This window comes from Meles meles, chromosome X (assembly GCF_922984935.1).
Source record: "Meles meles chromosome X, mMelMel3.1 paternal haplotype, whole genome shotgun sequence".
In the NCBI taxonomy this organism is placed as follows: domain Eukaryota; kingdom Metazoa; phylum Chordata; class Mammalia; order Carnivora; family Mustelidae; genus Meles; species Meles meles.
The window spans coordinates 128,541,295-128,556,968 of NC_060087.1; the positions used below are offsets into that span (position 1 = coordinate 128,541,295).

General features: G+C 47.3%; 1 protein-coding gene and 1 non-coding gene across 5 annotated transcripts in view; one reads left to right on the plus strand and one right to left on the minus strand.

Moving 5' to 3' along the window:
• Positions 1 to 1,738: 1,738 nt before the first annotated feature.
• The window catches only part of MTM1 (myotubularin 1), a 95,858-nt gene continuing 81,922 nt past the window's right edge, over positions 1,739 to 15,674 (plus strand). For 2 of the 4 annotated variants that reach the window (XM_045995090.1, XM_045995091.1), the window contains exon 1: positions 3,317 to 3,376. The gene's annotated coding sequence lies outside the window, so the exon portion shown is untranslated. Of the gene's footprint in view, positions 1,808 to 3,316; positions 3,377 to 15,674 lie in introns of those variants that run through there. The other 2 variants (XM_045995088.1, XM_045995092.1) reach the window with 2 other exon arrangements.
• Positions 12,008 to 12,112, minus strand: LOC123935659. Its single transcript, XR_006816947.1, has one exon. It is a non-coding gene; the product is annotated as a U6 spliceosomal RNA (small nuclear RNA).

A 15,674-nucleotide genomic window follows, 5' to 3' on the forward strand; every position in this document is an offset into this window, starting at 1 on the left:
TTTTTCAGAGGCAGCAGCTAATGATTAGAAGTAACTTTCCCAAGGCCAACAGTTTGCTCCTCCTGACAAGGATGCCCCTTCCCCTCCTCCACCCTAGGCTCAGTGTAATGAACCTGGTAGAACAAAGTGGTGGCAGTCCCCAGCCTGCAACAGGGGTGGGGACTGGTAGGGGAGAGCATCAGCACTGGGCCGCGGGGGAGGATGCTGAAGGAGAGAAGCAGGAAACAAACTTTGCCTTTCTCAGGCCTGCTTCTCACCCAGGAGGCTGGGAATGGGGAGCACGGGTACGCCTGGCGAGGCCATGGATGTAGATTCCTCCTGGTCCTACCTGCTCCACTTGCCCAGACTTGTGAGAACAGGCTGAAGCCCCAGGGACAGGAGGTATCTTTGGCCTGGGTCTTAGCCAAAGCTGGGGGACCTTGGGGAGGGGGGGAAAATGGGTGCAGGATGTCCCACCCAGGAAGGTTACTGAAGAAGGAGCATTATGTCCCATCTCTTGCTGCCCCCTTCCTATTGTCCTGGAACCAGCCACCCCCCCACAGACCCCCATGCCTTTGGTGTATGCGCATGTGCCCGTGTGTGTGTGTGTGTGTGTGTGTGTGTGTGTGTAAAATGCAGGGAAGCCTGGAGAACCCACAAACAGTTATACACACTCATACTTCGAACTCAGGCACTGGAGTGGTGGAGTCAGTTAAGTGACTGACTCTTGGTTTCAGCTCAGGTTCTGATGATCTCAGGGTCCTAGATCCGTCCTCGTGTTGGGCTGTGCCCTTGGTGTAGAGTTTGTTGGAGATTCCCTCTCCCTCTCCCTCTGCCCTCCTGCTTGCGTGCTCTCTCTCTCTCAAATACATAACTCAATATTTTTTCAAAAGGTTGGGGGCTAAGCGCCTGGGTGGCTCAGTCAGTGAAGCGTCCAAATCTTGATTTCAGCCCAGGTCGTGGCTCTTACATGTGCTCCCTATCTCTCAATAAATAAATAAATAAATAAATAAATAAATAAAATCTTAAAAACCACAAACCACAATACCACAACCTCCTCCATGGCAAGGTGGGCAAAGAGCTTTCCCCTCTTCCTTCAGCTGATCGTCACACCCACACCGCAAGGCAGGGGTCACTGTCTGCGTTCCCCAGGCCAGACGCTGGCCTTCTTACTGGACTTTTCTGCCTGAGCTGTGTCCTTCAGAGCTGGAGCTGGGGTAGCCTCCTTAGGATGAGGAATGTCCCTGCTCTGAGGTCCCCATTCCCTGGTTGAGCAGAGGGCTTCAGCCTCGTCCTTGAGTATAGTGCCTAGGACGCAAGCTCTCGCCGATCTGGTGTCTGCGCTGTCTCCGTCCGCCTCTCCTTCGGTTCCAGGACTCACAGCTCAGTCAGGAGCCCAGCAGGGAGCTGCTCTCGCATGCAATTCATACAGCCAAGAAGCATCCACCGAGTGCTTTTTGTAATCCAGTACAGACGTGAATGTGATTCAAAGGAGTTCACAGTCTGGGGAGGGGAGCTGGCAAGGCCACATGTAAGCAAATGATCACATCAGTGCGATGAGAAGGGTTCTGGGAGGGCGAATTCTTCCTGGCCCAGGAACAAGTGCTTCTGCCGCCCTTCCAGGAGCTCGGCCAACCCAGGAGAAAGAAACGGCAAAAGCGCAAGGGGCTGGAAGGAAGAAAGAACATGGTGCATCCAGAGAACAGAAAGAAGTTTTCGGTGATTAGACCAGAATTTGGAGCAAGGAGAGAGAAGAGGCACATTGGGAGAGGAGGAGGGTTGGACTCTGAAGGGCCTTGTTACTCACCTAAGAAGTCTGGACTTTGCAGTAAGTTTAGTGTGCGTGTGTGTGTGTGTGTGTGTGTGTGTGTGTGTGTGTGTTGTGTGTATACATACAGTGATATATGATTGTATATAAATATGAATACACACACTGGTATCAGGTAAAACACTTGTTTTTAGATGAAGGGTACTAACTAATGAAAGAGCAAAAAGATGTTAAAGTGCTCCTATTTACCATCGTTTACTTGAACTGTTTGTGTGTGTGTGTGTATCTATATCTGTGTATATATATATATATATATATATAATTATTGTTGCTGCACAAGGAATATCACACCTATTCTTCTCTGTGTCACGTTAAGCTTGTTTTATTTGATTACACATGGAATTCTCTTCCTGAAGTTGTCTTCCTTCTGTTTTTTTTTTTTTCCTTTTCCTTTCTTTTTACTGTGTTAATGATCGCCTGCCCCCAAACCTCAGAAAAGCCGAAGGGACTTCGTCCTGAAATGTTTCCTTTCAGTAAGTCTCAAGAGAGTTCTTGGAAAGATGCTGGCGCAGCATGAATACACCTCAGCGGCTCGTTCGGGTTATGAGTTGTAGATTGCGCGCCCGAGTCAGTGACATCTCTTCTCCACCCCCCCCCCGCCTTTTTAAAAAAAAAAGATTTTATTTATTTATTTGTCAGAGAGAGAGAGATTGAGAGAGAGAGAGAGTGAGTAAGCACAAGCAGACCGAGTGGCAGAGGGAGAAGCAGGCTCCCTGCGGAGCAAGGAGCCAGATGTGGGACTCGATCCCAGGACGCCGGGATCATGACCTGAGCCGAAGGCAGCTGCTTAACCAACTGAGCCACCCAGGCGTCCCCCCACCTTTTTTAAAGATTTTTTTTAAGATTTTATTTATTTATTTGACAGAGAGAGAGAGATCACAAGTAGGCAGAGAGGCAGGCAGAGAGAGAGGAGGAAGCAGGCTCCCTGCGGAGCAGAGAGCCCGATGTGGGACTGGATCCCAGGACCCTGAGACCATGACCTGAGCCGAAGGCAGCGGCTTAACCCACTGAGCCACCCAGGTGCCCCTCTTTTTTCCCCTTACAGTATCTCAGCTTCACGCAGCCCACCATCCGTGCCCGGTAACAGCTCCATTTGACAGCTGCTGAAGTTTCATCTAGAGAGGTTTTCCCCCAGGATTTCCCCATTACTGAAGGAAAACAAGGGGACACTGAGGAGTCCTGGAACTACGCTTCGCAGCGGCCTCCGTCGGGTTCCTACTCCAACTTCCCTCACAGGGGCGGCTCCTTAGCTTCTGGGCCCTGCCCACTGGTATCGCATTTAGAACTACAACTTCCAGATGCCTCCACGCGCCGGCCCCTTCAAAGAGGGCTTCCCAGCAGCCTCCCGGGTGAAGAGCCCCGCCCCTTGGGGCGCCCGCAGAGGCTTTCCCGGCGCCTTCCGCCCGTCTTATCCATGTCACGTGGCGCACCCCCGCCAACCGGCGCGCGGAGGAGGGCTGCGGGCGGCGGCCAGAGGCGGGGAGGCCGCAGGGGGCGGGCCCTGAAGGGGGCGGAGCGGGGCCCGGGAGCAGAGCAGCCTGGCAACGGCGGTGGCGCCGGGAGCCCGAGGTGGGTGCGCGCTCACGGCAGGCCTGGCTCAGAGCCGGGCGCTGCGGGGACCTACGGTGGGGGGCCGGGAGGAGGAAGTTGGGACTCCCTGGGCCGACGGGGGCGGCGGGTCCTCGCCGCACCCGCGGGTGTAGATGGCGGAGGGGGGGGGGGGTTCGCCCGAGCGCCTCGCTGTCCCTGCTGGCCCGGGCTGAGTGAGGCCAGGGAGCCGCAGGCAGGTGTCTCAGGCTTCCTCCTGTTCCCCCGCGCCCAGGGTCCCAGGCCGGCGACGGGCGAAGGTCGGGGCGAGGATCGGGCCCGAGGGGGGAACTCTGGGGGCGTCGCGGCCGCTCCCCGGACTTTGCTTCCCTGTCCTGGGGCGGCGAGCGGGCTGGGCGGCCGTCCTGCCTCCCCGGCGACGCGCCGCGGCTGGTCCGTGCCTTGGCCCTCCGCCTGGGGTGGGTGCCCGCCGCATCCCCGTGGGTCCTGCGGAGCTGCCGCAGCCTGGCGCTGGCCGGGAAGTCCCATGGGGTCTCTCTAACAGAGTTTCGGTGTCACGCACGGGAGGTTTATCTGTTTTTGCAACAGTTGAGAGGCGATCTGAGAAGGAACGGTTAGTTCCCTGATACGCAGTCGGAAGTGTGCACAGGCACGAGCAAGCGCCCTTTGCCGGGTTGCCTCCCTTAAGTGTCTTTTGCCGTGCTCAGGAAGTGAAAACTAATTTTAGTTTTTGCCTAAGCAAATATGAAATGAATCTGCTGTAAAGATTATATTATGGGCTTTATAGACGCATACAAAGTATGAGGTGGAGTGAATTGTGACTGGTTTTTAAATAGACGTAATAGACCTTCACAAGAATGAAATCATGGCATATTAGAATTGACTTGGACCTTGAAGTTCATAGTAGCTCATTTCCAGGATGGGGAAACTGAGGCCCAGAGAGTGTAACCCTGTATGATATTATAATAATAGGACCCAGGATTTGGGCAACCTAATGGCAAAGCTTGTATCACAAGTCAGGTCTCTGGGGAGTATCTTGGCTTCTGTGGAACCCAGGCACTTTTTAATTTTTTTAAATTTATCACAGCTTAGTTTTGTTCCTTGTGAAGTCTCCACCTTAGAGCCTTGAGATTGAGCCAGTGATTTTGCTGTAGTTCAAACCATTTTGAATTTCCTTCAAAACCAGTTTAACAGCCAAATAAGACAGTTAGGCTTGTTAGTTTATAGACACATTTTGCTTTCATCTGACATATATTTTGGGCACGATCACTTATTACCAGACTTGACTCAAGGACTTTTGGCTGTTTCACAAAACCAAATGTATCCTTGAGACATTCCGCACCATGGAGTAGATTCCAACCACTGAAAGTAGAGAAGATTCATTGGGTCTTTTAGATTCTAGTTATTAAATGCTATTAAACAATTGGGTCTCCTTACCTTAAAGTTCTAACTTATATTGACCAAGTTGTCAGCGTCTTCATTTACCCTTTAAACCCAGAATGCCCATAGTGTGCCTGTGGCGTCCCAAGTACCGTGAAGACAGCAGATAGCACCACTAAGTCCCTGCCTTACAGAACTTATTTGTGGGGAAGCAGACAACAATTTCAACAATAAAAAAGCAATGATATATTTTCCAGTAGACATAAGCACTATGCAGAAAAATAGAGCGCTGAAATGTCAATAAAACAAGCTGGCATGTTTGAGATTGACTTAGGAATTACACTGAATTGCTGGTTTTAGAGTGTCAGCTGCTGCTCCATTAAAGCAAATAATGAAATCCAAAAGTAAATCTGTCTAAATCAAAGAGGTTCTATGGAGTCACCGCTTCTCCAGCGATTGCCTCTTGGATCATAAATTCACCCCAGCCTCATTTTTGCATTTTTTCCTTTTACATGCAAACAGTAAGTGCTTTCAAACACCTAGGGAGGGGACCTTCCAGTCACTCCCTGTCTCAGTAGTTCCCTTACTCTTGCTACAGAACGCTGTGCTGAGGTTTGTATTCCTTGTTGATTTCATGCCAGTGTCTGCCTGCCTCAGGCTACCTTACACAGAGATTTTTCTTCCTGCACTCTGGTGTGTACTGAGAACCTACCACCTGAAACCGTGGTCATTCTTTGGATTGTGCGGTTTGTAAAGAGACAAGTTTATTTGATGTTAGTTGTAGTGTAAAGAAGCATTTAACTTCTTAAAAACTAAAGCGCTAGTCAAATGGAATGCATGATGGCTTACTGTGGAAGTTTGCCTGTTTAGTACCTTTTCTGTTCTCTCATATGCTGTATGTTCAATGGCTTCAAAGCAAATTTTTTACATTTTTACAGGTTCTGAAAAATGACTAAAGTTATTAAAAAATACTCAAATATTCTTTGTTCCAAAATGAAAGGAGGACTAACAAAATGTAGTTACTTTAAAAACCACTGAAAGAACATGTGGTTCTTGCTCTTATTGAGGGCTCCAAAATCAAGAGAAAAGCAGAGCCTCTTCAAGGCTTAGTAGGCGACACTCTGAACTGGTGGCCAAAGGATTTCAAAGGCCAGAGTTTTTTTGTTGTTGTTGTTATTTCTACAGTTTTTTTTTCATTTTATAGAAGAATAAGAGGTTGCTTTCATTATTCTTTAGTAATTTCCCTTCCCTGCATCTGACCTCTTTGAAGTTCTGCTTTCTTTATTTTCTAGTTTCTCAGTTCATTATTCTTTTTTGGCAGATGGGGGAGGGACAGGGGCTGCCATTTGCATGTAAGGTGTTGACTCTGGATTTGAGTCCTGGCTCTAATATTACCTGCGTGACTTTGGGTGAGTTACTTATCCCTGTGCCTCAGTGTCCTTACCTGTAACATGAGAACAATAACACAAATGGTACCTACCTCAAAGCGTTGTTGGCCAGACTGAATAATCTATGCCGAGCACTTAGAATAGTGTCTTGCACATAGTAGGCACTCAAAAAAAGTTAACTGTCACTGACTAGAACCGCACGGAACTCCCTTGTTTGCTTTTAAAGATTCACTGATTTATTTGAGAGAGACACAGAGAAAGCAAATGGGGGGAGGGGCAGAGGGACAGAGAGAGAGAGAATCCTGGGCCGACTCCCTGAGGAACATGGAGCCTGACACCGGACTCCATCCCAGGACTCTGAGATCACCTGAGCCAAAATCAGGAGTGCGATGCTTCACCTACTGAGTCACCCAGGGACCCCCTCCCCTTGTTTGCTTTTAAAGAAAAAGAAAGGGGCACCTGGGTGGCTCAGTGGGTTAAAGCCTCTGCCTTCGACTCGGGTCGTGATTCCAGAGTCCTGGGATCGAGCCCCACGTCAGGCTCTCTGCTCCGCGGGGAGGGACCTTGCTTCCTCCTCTCTGCCTGATTCTCTCTGCCTACTTGTGATCTCTGTCTGTCAAATAAATAAATAAAATCTTCAAAAAAAAGAAAAAAGAAATGATTCTAGACATGTCCTAATACACTTTTGGATGTCCAGTCAGTGTGATTTGTTTTTTCTAGCCATTTCTCTGCTTTTCATGGTTGACTCGAGCTTTGAGTTTCAGGTGACATTGGCAGCAGTGGTAAATTCCCTTTGCTATTTGGACTCAGAAATGACTTGAGGCCATATTTTGTTTGTTTCTACAAACATGACTGGGGCAAGAAAGGCCTTCTAGTTCCTCTGCTTTGAAAGCAGGAGGGTGCCAGGAGACCCAGCAGAGAGCTGGTCAGGTGAGACCCAGTTGCCCCCTGTAGTTGGAGGAGAGTTTTTCGTGTTAAACGTTTACAATGTATTCTTCCAGCTGAGCACCTGGACAATCTCATTCTTTTCTTTTTAAGAATGCAGCCGGCGCCTCTTTAAAACATTGGCACCATGCACTAGCGCTTTCTTTCTGTTTCTGTCTGAGGAGCAAGGAATCGTAAAGGAGCCCTTGGTTGGTGTGAGGTGGCCGAAAGCTTCATGAGTTTGGATTCCAGATGCCAGGTTCACGTCCTATTTCTGCCCCTTCTTAACTCTGACATTGGATAAGTCATTTTACTTCACCCCAGCTGCCTCTCCCCTTTGTAAGACAGAGCAGTGAGCCCTGCCAAGCTCCCAGAACTTTCCAGAGAATCGAATATGCATCAGTGCCCCTTTGTAGGCCGTGCAGCATCATTATTATTGCATTCGTGTATTATATAGGCCGTCGCTGTTGGGAGAACTGGTGTAAGAGAGCAGAGTCCTTCCTGTTCGTGGTCCTCTTGCCCCACAGCTGTAGGTTTTCTCTGCCTTGCTTTCCCTCTTCTGTCAGCATGGAAGGATGCAAGCGTTTGATTGCCTCTCTCAGATGGACCTGGAGCCGCTGGTTCTCACGAGCGTCCGTTTTATTGATTCTTAAAACGTAGTACTGCATAACCAGCAGTCACAGGGCGACAGCAAGGCAATCTCTGTACCAGGGAATATTGCCTGCCTTTTTCTGAACTGCTGCAGAATGAAAATCTTTCCTTTTTCGAATCAGCACCTTACGTTGGCGCCTTAATGCAGCCTGAGGCCCTGCCAGTCTCCTCCATCCGTATTAGAGCGGCTCCTCTCACTCGGGGGCTTAGGCTGGGAAGATATGCAAGGCCTTGATCGCTCTCCAGGTCTGTGCCGCCTTTCACATTCCAACAGAAGCGACGCAGAGTGCTCTTTTCTTGTTGTGTGGAGTTGTTTGTTCATCCGGTATTGCCCTGCCTCCGCTCTTTGTCTTCATATGTTGCACTTGCAGATTTCAGTCTTGCTTGTTTCATCTTCCAAGCTTGTGCAGAAGGGGGCTGAGGTTGGAGACGTGTTTTCCTGGGCAGGTAAAGCCCAACACGGCCCTCCTTCCACAGCAGACATTGAGTAAATGCTCTTTGACTTGAACTGGACGGGAGGGGATATAGTTCAGAGTTGGTTGGATGTGTTCATTTCGACAGACTTGGTTGGATGTACAGAGACCATATCCCCTGACTGCAAGATGAAACGTAGCTCACACTCAGCCTGTTGTGGTCAATTAGCAAATGAGTAAGAAAGTTCTTGGAGTCCAGTGATGGGAGAGGTCTCACACGTTGCCTTCCCAGCCTCTGGGTTTTTGGACTACTGTCATGAGCACTTTTAGAATAGGTTCATTTTTGCTTTGCTTGTTGGCGTGTTTGGGGGGCGGGAAGGAGTAAGGAAGTTGAAGGGTAGTAATTGGAAGTAAAAATAAAAGTAACTTGTTTGTAACTCATTCTGTCCTTATTCCCTTGCCTACAGACCTTGACAATGCAGTGATGTCCTTTCTTTAGCTTGTGATAATTGTTATACATTGATATCATGTCCTTGGGCTTTCCGTGAGAAGGAAGCATTGTTGCCAGACCCTCTTAAAACAGAACAAGCTGCTACGTCCTAGGAAGGAATGGGCTGCTACGTACGTCCTGGCGCTCTGCTTTCCCCTTCAGGGGAGCTCTTGAGGCAGAGGTGGCCGTGAAAGGGATTCGTGGCATTAGATGGTGGCACCCGAAATGCCCTCATCTGACCCTTAAGTTCCTCCACGGCCCCGAGCTGACTTAGGTGGGGAATCAGGAGAACAGGGACTGTGCTGGCAGGCTTTATTCCAGCAGGCTGGGAACCGGCCCAAGCTGTTTTGCAAAAAGAAGAAATGTACCTGCAGGGAAGCGACCCCCCAGCCTTGGCTTGTCAGTCGTGCTGGTGGGGCACAGTGACAAGCAAGATCCACACTTAGTTTCAGGGAGACCCAAGGAGGACGCTGCCATCGACCCTAGTTAGGCGGCGGCCGGGATATGTGACACTTCCGTGGACACTCCGTTTTGAGCTTCCTGGTCCTAACATGTTCCATGCCCACACGGATGCTTCCACATCTGAGAGAGAAAGGGAGTCCCTCGACGGAGGGCAAGCGGAGCTGGCCCTCACCTCTTTGGAGTTCCTGCTGGGAGCAGAACAGCTGAGTTTTTAAAGCTGAGGTCAAGTAAACCCTGCTGGCCATTTCCTTTCTTTGCTGTTATCAGCTCTGACATGACATGGTCGTGTCTCCAGAGGTCCCCATCGCTTGTACACCACAAAACAGTTTTTCCTTGTTGCTGATTTTCCGGATGCTCCTGGCTTTCCTCGGCTCCTGGGAGCTTAGGGAGAAGTGCAGAATCTGAGGCCGCTCAGATCTGCCCAGCCAAGAATCAGCGTTTTAATGACATCCTTAGGTGATCTGTATGTAAATTAAAGTTTAAGAAGGCTGGCTTAAGTAGTAGTTCACATCCTGGCTTCCTCATGAGCCTTTGAGACCTTGTGTTCCCTTCAAAAGATAATTCGAGGGGCGCCTGGGTGGCTCAGTGGGTTAAATCCTCTGCCTTCGGCTCAGGTCATGATCCCAGGGTCCTGGGATCGAGCCCCACATCGGGCTCTCTGCTCCGCGGGGAGCCTGCTTCCTCCTCTCTCTGCCTGCCTCTCTGCCTACTTGAGATCTCTGTCTGTCAAATAAATAAATAAAATCTTTAAAAAAAAAGATAATTTGAGCAACATGTGTAACCCATTTCCTCGTAGTCTCATAATAGAGAAACAGATGAAGTCAATTTTTATAATATATTTAACCTAGTATATCCAAAATATTGTCATCTCAACGTGCACATCAGTGTAATGATTAGTGGGAGGTCTCCCCCTGCCTTTTTGTGTGAAGTTGTCAACATCTGTCACGAACTTTACATTGACAGCGCCCCTCAGGTTGGACTAGCCGTAGTTCAAGTGTTCAGGGGCCATGTGGACTAGCGGCCCCGTGTTGGACAGGGCAGCTTTGAAAGATACATCCTGGCCTCGATTTGCTGATGATGTCGTCAGATTGGCTGTAAGTGCTTGGAGAGCAGTGAGAGCCGGGGTTGCCTCAGTAGTAACTTGCGTTAACCACCCACGTAGCCTGTGGCAGACCCTTTGCCCGTTGTGATTATGTGTGTCCCATTTGAATCTGCACAACCTCCACTGAACGTCACTGAAGACCGCGGCTTCCCCCGTTCCAGTTTGAAGAATGAAGAACTTGCCAGCGGCGTTTGTGTGCAAGGCAGGCTTTTTTCTTGGTGTATCTTCAGAGAGCTCGAGGATCGCAGCCTTCTTCTCTGGCTCACCCCAGGAGGGTGCGGAGTCCCTAAATGGAAGTTTCCATGTGCTGGAATACTGCAGGTCCGGCTGGCCATACCGGCCACTCGTCAGAATCACCCGGAAGCCTTAAAGACCTGCTGCCCAGGCCCCACCCACTGACGCTCAGATGCACTTGATCTTGGGGGAGAGCAAACGTGTGCATTTCGCTTAACTGGGAGAGCAGCTGCTGTAGGAGCGAGTCTCCAACCTGGCTGGGCCGAGAACCACCCACACTCTGGGTCCAAACGTGGATTCTGACTCAGTGGGTCTCCGGGGTGCTCCAGCCCGCTTCAGCTGCGGCGAGCTCCCAGGTGACGACCGGTGGCGCACCTACCAGGCTCCTTCGCTGGCACTTTGACTTTGGGTAACCAGCTGCCCCGGGAGCACCTGTGGGCGTTTCCCACATGGCAGGTTCCCTGGTGACAAGCTTGGAGTTTTTGATTCAGGGGGTGGGGGGCGGGGCCCAGGGGCCGCACTTGAGAAGGCACCACATTTTCCGTATTACGCCACAAGGTAATTAGGTTTACTTTAGGTTTTGTGTAGGTATACCTCTAGTGCATATTTGCTTGGGCCTGCGTGGGTGTTGAATGATATCAAACCCCTTTTCTGCCTTTACGGAGTTCTGTTTTGTTTCCTCTTGGCACCTGTTAAACTGAGGGGGTGTTTTAAGGGATTTTCTAATACCACGTTGTAGCATTAACCCGGGTTGCCTGCTGGCGCGACACTAACGTGTTTCCTGCTGCCGGGCTTGATCGGTAGTATTTTCTTCCGGATTTTTACATCTGTGTATTTGAGAGTGAGATTTGGCTTTCCTGTACTGTCCTTGCCTAGTATTGGTTTGCTAGCCTTGCAAAGTGAGTGACAGCATTCCCTTTTTCTGGTCTCTGGAAGTTCCTGTAAGATTGAAATGACCTGAATTTTTGAATGTTTGGTAGGACTTGCCCCTAAAGCCACCTGGGCCTGGTGGATTCAGTGTGGGAAGATGTTAGATACCTGTTAATATCAGCCATTTCTGCGGTTATGTCTGTCTTTTCATTCTTTAAAGATTTGTTTATTTATTTGAGAGAGAGAGAGAGAGAAGGAGTGGGAGGGTGGAGAGAGAGAGATTCCCAGGCAGCCTCTGCCCTGAGCCAGACACAGGGCTCAATTCCACGACTCCGAGGTCAGGACCCCAAGGTCAGGACTCGAGCCGAAACCAAGAGTAAGACGCTTAACCGACTGTGCCACCCAGGCACCCCCATCTTTTCATTCTTAAATCTTAATATTGTTTATGCCTTCTTTCTGTTTTTTTTTTCTTAGTCTTACCAGAGGCTTGTCAGTTGTGGTTATGCAGCATGGTGTTTGTCAGTATGTGGAAATGAATGAACATAATTGTATTCTCTAGTTTCTTTTTCATTTTTAATGAGTAAAAACTTTATATAATTTTAAAGTCAAGTTTACATCACCATGTATTCCGAAAAGCCTTACTTCCATCCCTGCCTCTTGCCAGGCATTCTGTTTCCCCTGTGCCATCCCAGGTACTCAACATTATTAGGTTTTAGTTTACTCTTCTGTTTCTTCTTTTTTTATATGGAACGCTTCACAAATTCATGTCTCATCCTTGTGCAGGGGCCATGCTAATCTTCTCTGTACCATTCCAATTTTAGTGTATGTGTTGCCGAAGCGAGCAGTCTTCTGTTTCTTCTGTACGCTTGCTCTTGTGCGCGCACACAAACGCGCACACACACACATTTGCATTTCCCCCCCTTATACCAAAAAAGCATATTACATACACTATTTAGTCTCTTTTCTTTTCTTTTTTTTTTCACTTAAAATATGTCCTGGAAATCACTCTTCATTTTCTCCTCTCTTTGGACTTATTTTGTGGTTTGGATGTTTCAAAACATTATTATTCTTTAGTTTTAGTATAGGCTCATTTCTGTTGTGATCATTTCATTCACCTTTGGGTTCAGGAATAGACTTTTAAATTTGTAAATACATTTTCTAGGTATTTTTAGAACTGATTTCTAACTTCACTGCATTATGGTTAGAGGCTGTGGTCTGAAGACCGGTAGTTTTTTTGAGACGTGTTGAGGGTAGGTTTATATAGTGTTTTGTGGTTGGCTTCTTTCACTCAGCATAAGGCTTTGCAGATTCATCCATGTTGTCGCACAGACCCACAGCTGGTGACTTTCTCTTGTTGAGTAGTGTTCCACAGCGGTTTGTTTATTCACTAGTTGATGAACATTGGAGTTGGCTGAGTTTTGGGCCACGGTGAATAAAGTTGCTATGAACATTTGCTTACAAGTCTTTGTGCGGACCTGTGTTTTCATTTGTGTAAATACTTAGGCGTGGCATTGGTGGGCAGTGTGCTTAGTGTATGTTTAACTTTACAAGAAACATTCAAACTCTTTTCCAAAGTGCTTGTGCCAATTTGTGTTCCCACTGGCAAAGTAAAGTATGAGAGTTCTGCTTGGGCCCTATCCTCATCAACTCTTGTTATTGTCTGTCTGGTTAAATTGTAGCCATTCTAGTGTGTGTGTGATGGCTGCTCACCGTGAACTTAATTCGCATGTTCCTAATGACTAATGACGGTCAATGAGTATGTCTTCATGGGCTTATTGGCCATTTGTGTATCTTCTTTGGTGATGTGTCTGCTCAAATCTTTTGCCTGTTTCTTATTGGGTTGCCTGTCTTACTAAATTATAAAGTTCTTTATATGTTTTGATTATAAGACGTTTATGAGATCTGTGATTGGCAAGTACTTTCTCTCAGACTTCAGCTTACCCTTTCATTTTCTTAATTGTGCCTTTGAAAGAGCCAGGTTTTTAATTTTGATGAAGTCGGGTTTATCGTTTTTTTTTCCTCTTAAGCTTTATCCTTCTGTGTTCTAAGAAATCTTTGCCTAATCTAAGTTTCACAAAGATTTTCCCATGTTTCCCTCGAGGACTTTTTGTAGTTTAGATCTAAACAGTTTCTGTTTAGATGTCTTGTGTCCTCCCCACCCCCGCAGGTTCATTCCCTGTGCAGTCCCCTTCCCTTGAGTTTACAGCCTTGTGAGACCTTGAGAGAATCCAGCTACACTGCCAGCTCCTGACCCACGACCCATGGAAACTGCATGATAATTAATGTGTGTTGTTTACCACTAAGTTTGTTATGCAGCAATATAAAACTAATACTTTTTTTAAAGATTGATTTATTTATTTGAGAGAGAGCCAGCAAGTGCATGCAAGCAGGGGAGGGGAGGGGCAGAGGGAGATGGAGGGAGAGAATCCCAAGTAGACTGCACTCTGAGTGCGGAGTCCGACATGGGGCTCGATGATCTCTCGACCCTGAGATCACAACCTGAGCCAAAATCAAGAGTCAGATGTTTAACCGACTGAGCCACCCAACCACTGCCCCTAAAACTGGTACTTCTATGCTTTATTTCAACTTGATTTTGTATATTTTGTGACGCAAGGGTCAGTATTCACTTATTTTTCTGTATGGTTATCAAAATGTTCCAGCATCATTGGTGGAAAAGGCTACCCTTTTCCCACTGAATTACCTTGCCGCATTTGTTGGAAATCAATTGAGTGTTGCTAGGACCTCCAAAAGATGGGCCTATTCCTGCAGCCAGTCTTTGGCAATTCCTTGGGACACTTTTCTAACTATTATGGCAAACTGCCTGTTGGGGCAGGCTAACTGTTCCTGCCAATATCACACTGTCTTGATTACTGAGACATTTTTAGTAAGCCTGGAAATTGGATAATGGAGGTAACTCCAACTTTTTTTCCCCCTTCAAGGTTGTTTTGGCCATTCTTGGTCCTTCGCCTTTCCATATAAATTTTGGAATCGTCCTGTCCGTTTCTGCAACAAAACCCATTGGGATTTGATAGACCTGGCATCGGATCTCTAGATCAGCACTACCATTGTAACAATACTGAGTCTTCTGATCCTTGAGCAGGATATATATTTTCATGTATTTAGGTTTTCTTTAATTTCTCTCAGTAGTGTTTTATAGTTTTCCATGCATGGTTCTTGTACACATTTTGTTAAATGTATCCCTAAAGATTTCATTTTTTTTATATTATGCAGATGATTTTTTTAACACTTTCATGTCCATTTGTTCATTGCTGGCAGTACAAATATCATTTAATGTTGACTTGCATATCCTATCATCTTCCTAAATGTACTTACCAGTTCTAATAATTCTTCTATCGTATTCTTGGGATTTTTTGCGTACATGCCCATGTTGTCTGCAAATACGACTTTACTTCTGCCAATATGTTATGACTTTTATTTCTTACCTTATTAGACTTGCTAGGATTAGACTTGTTACCTTGTTAAAAACTTGCTAGGATCTCTAAGAGCTATGGAATGCAAGCAGTAAGAGCAACCGCCCTTGCCTTGTTCCCACACTTGGGATGGAAAGCATTCCATCTTTCATCATTAAGTATGATGTTCGCTATAGGTTTTTCATAGGTGCTCTTGACTATTCCTAGTTTGCTGAGGGTTGTTTTTTTTTTTTTTGAAATCATGATTAGATGTTGCATTATGTTTGTGGAAACCATGTCTCAGATACAATCTTTAGGAAGACAGTGTACGTCATGAATAGCCTTGGCCACTCGACATCATCACCAGATTATTCTCTATTACGAGCCACCATTATCTAGCTTTTCCTCCTGGTGTTGATAACAGAATTTCCTTCTGGAGCATGGGAACTTTCCTAATTCGTCTATGGAGCAGCATATATTGCTCCTTCAAAAGCCATGGAAATTCGCCATCAGATACATTTATGTCATTGTTCTAGTGCTGGTATTTCTGCGTCTTCTCTCTGCTGTCCTTCTCACACTCATTTTGGCTTCTCTTTATCTCCTCACCTTTTTTATCTCTGCCTTTTGCCTTAGATTATTTTCTCACGTCTATGAAAACCTGCCCCCTGCTAATAGCGCCACGTTTCAGAAGCGTCTGTGTGTTCATGCATTCGGGCCCTCACCTTCTTGTGCAGCGTGGGTGAATGACCACTGTATTTATGACTGATTGCCCTGCTCGGGGTCACTGCTTGTCATTCTCTTTCTGAGTCTCTCAGGCATCTCATGAAGCCAATCTTTGGAGATCCCTTTGGACACTCCTCTTAACTATCATGGCAAATTGCCTGTTCCGCAGGCTAGCTAGTCCTGCTGCTGATCTTGGCTAACCTTCAAGGTCCACCTGCTCTTATAAATTAGGACTAGTAGAGATGTCTCATGCACAGCATTTGCAACAGTTG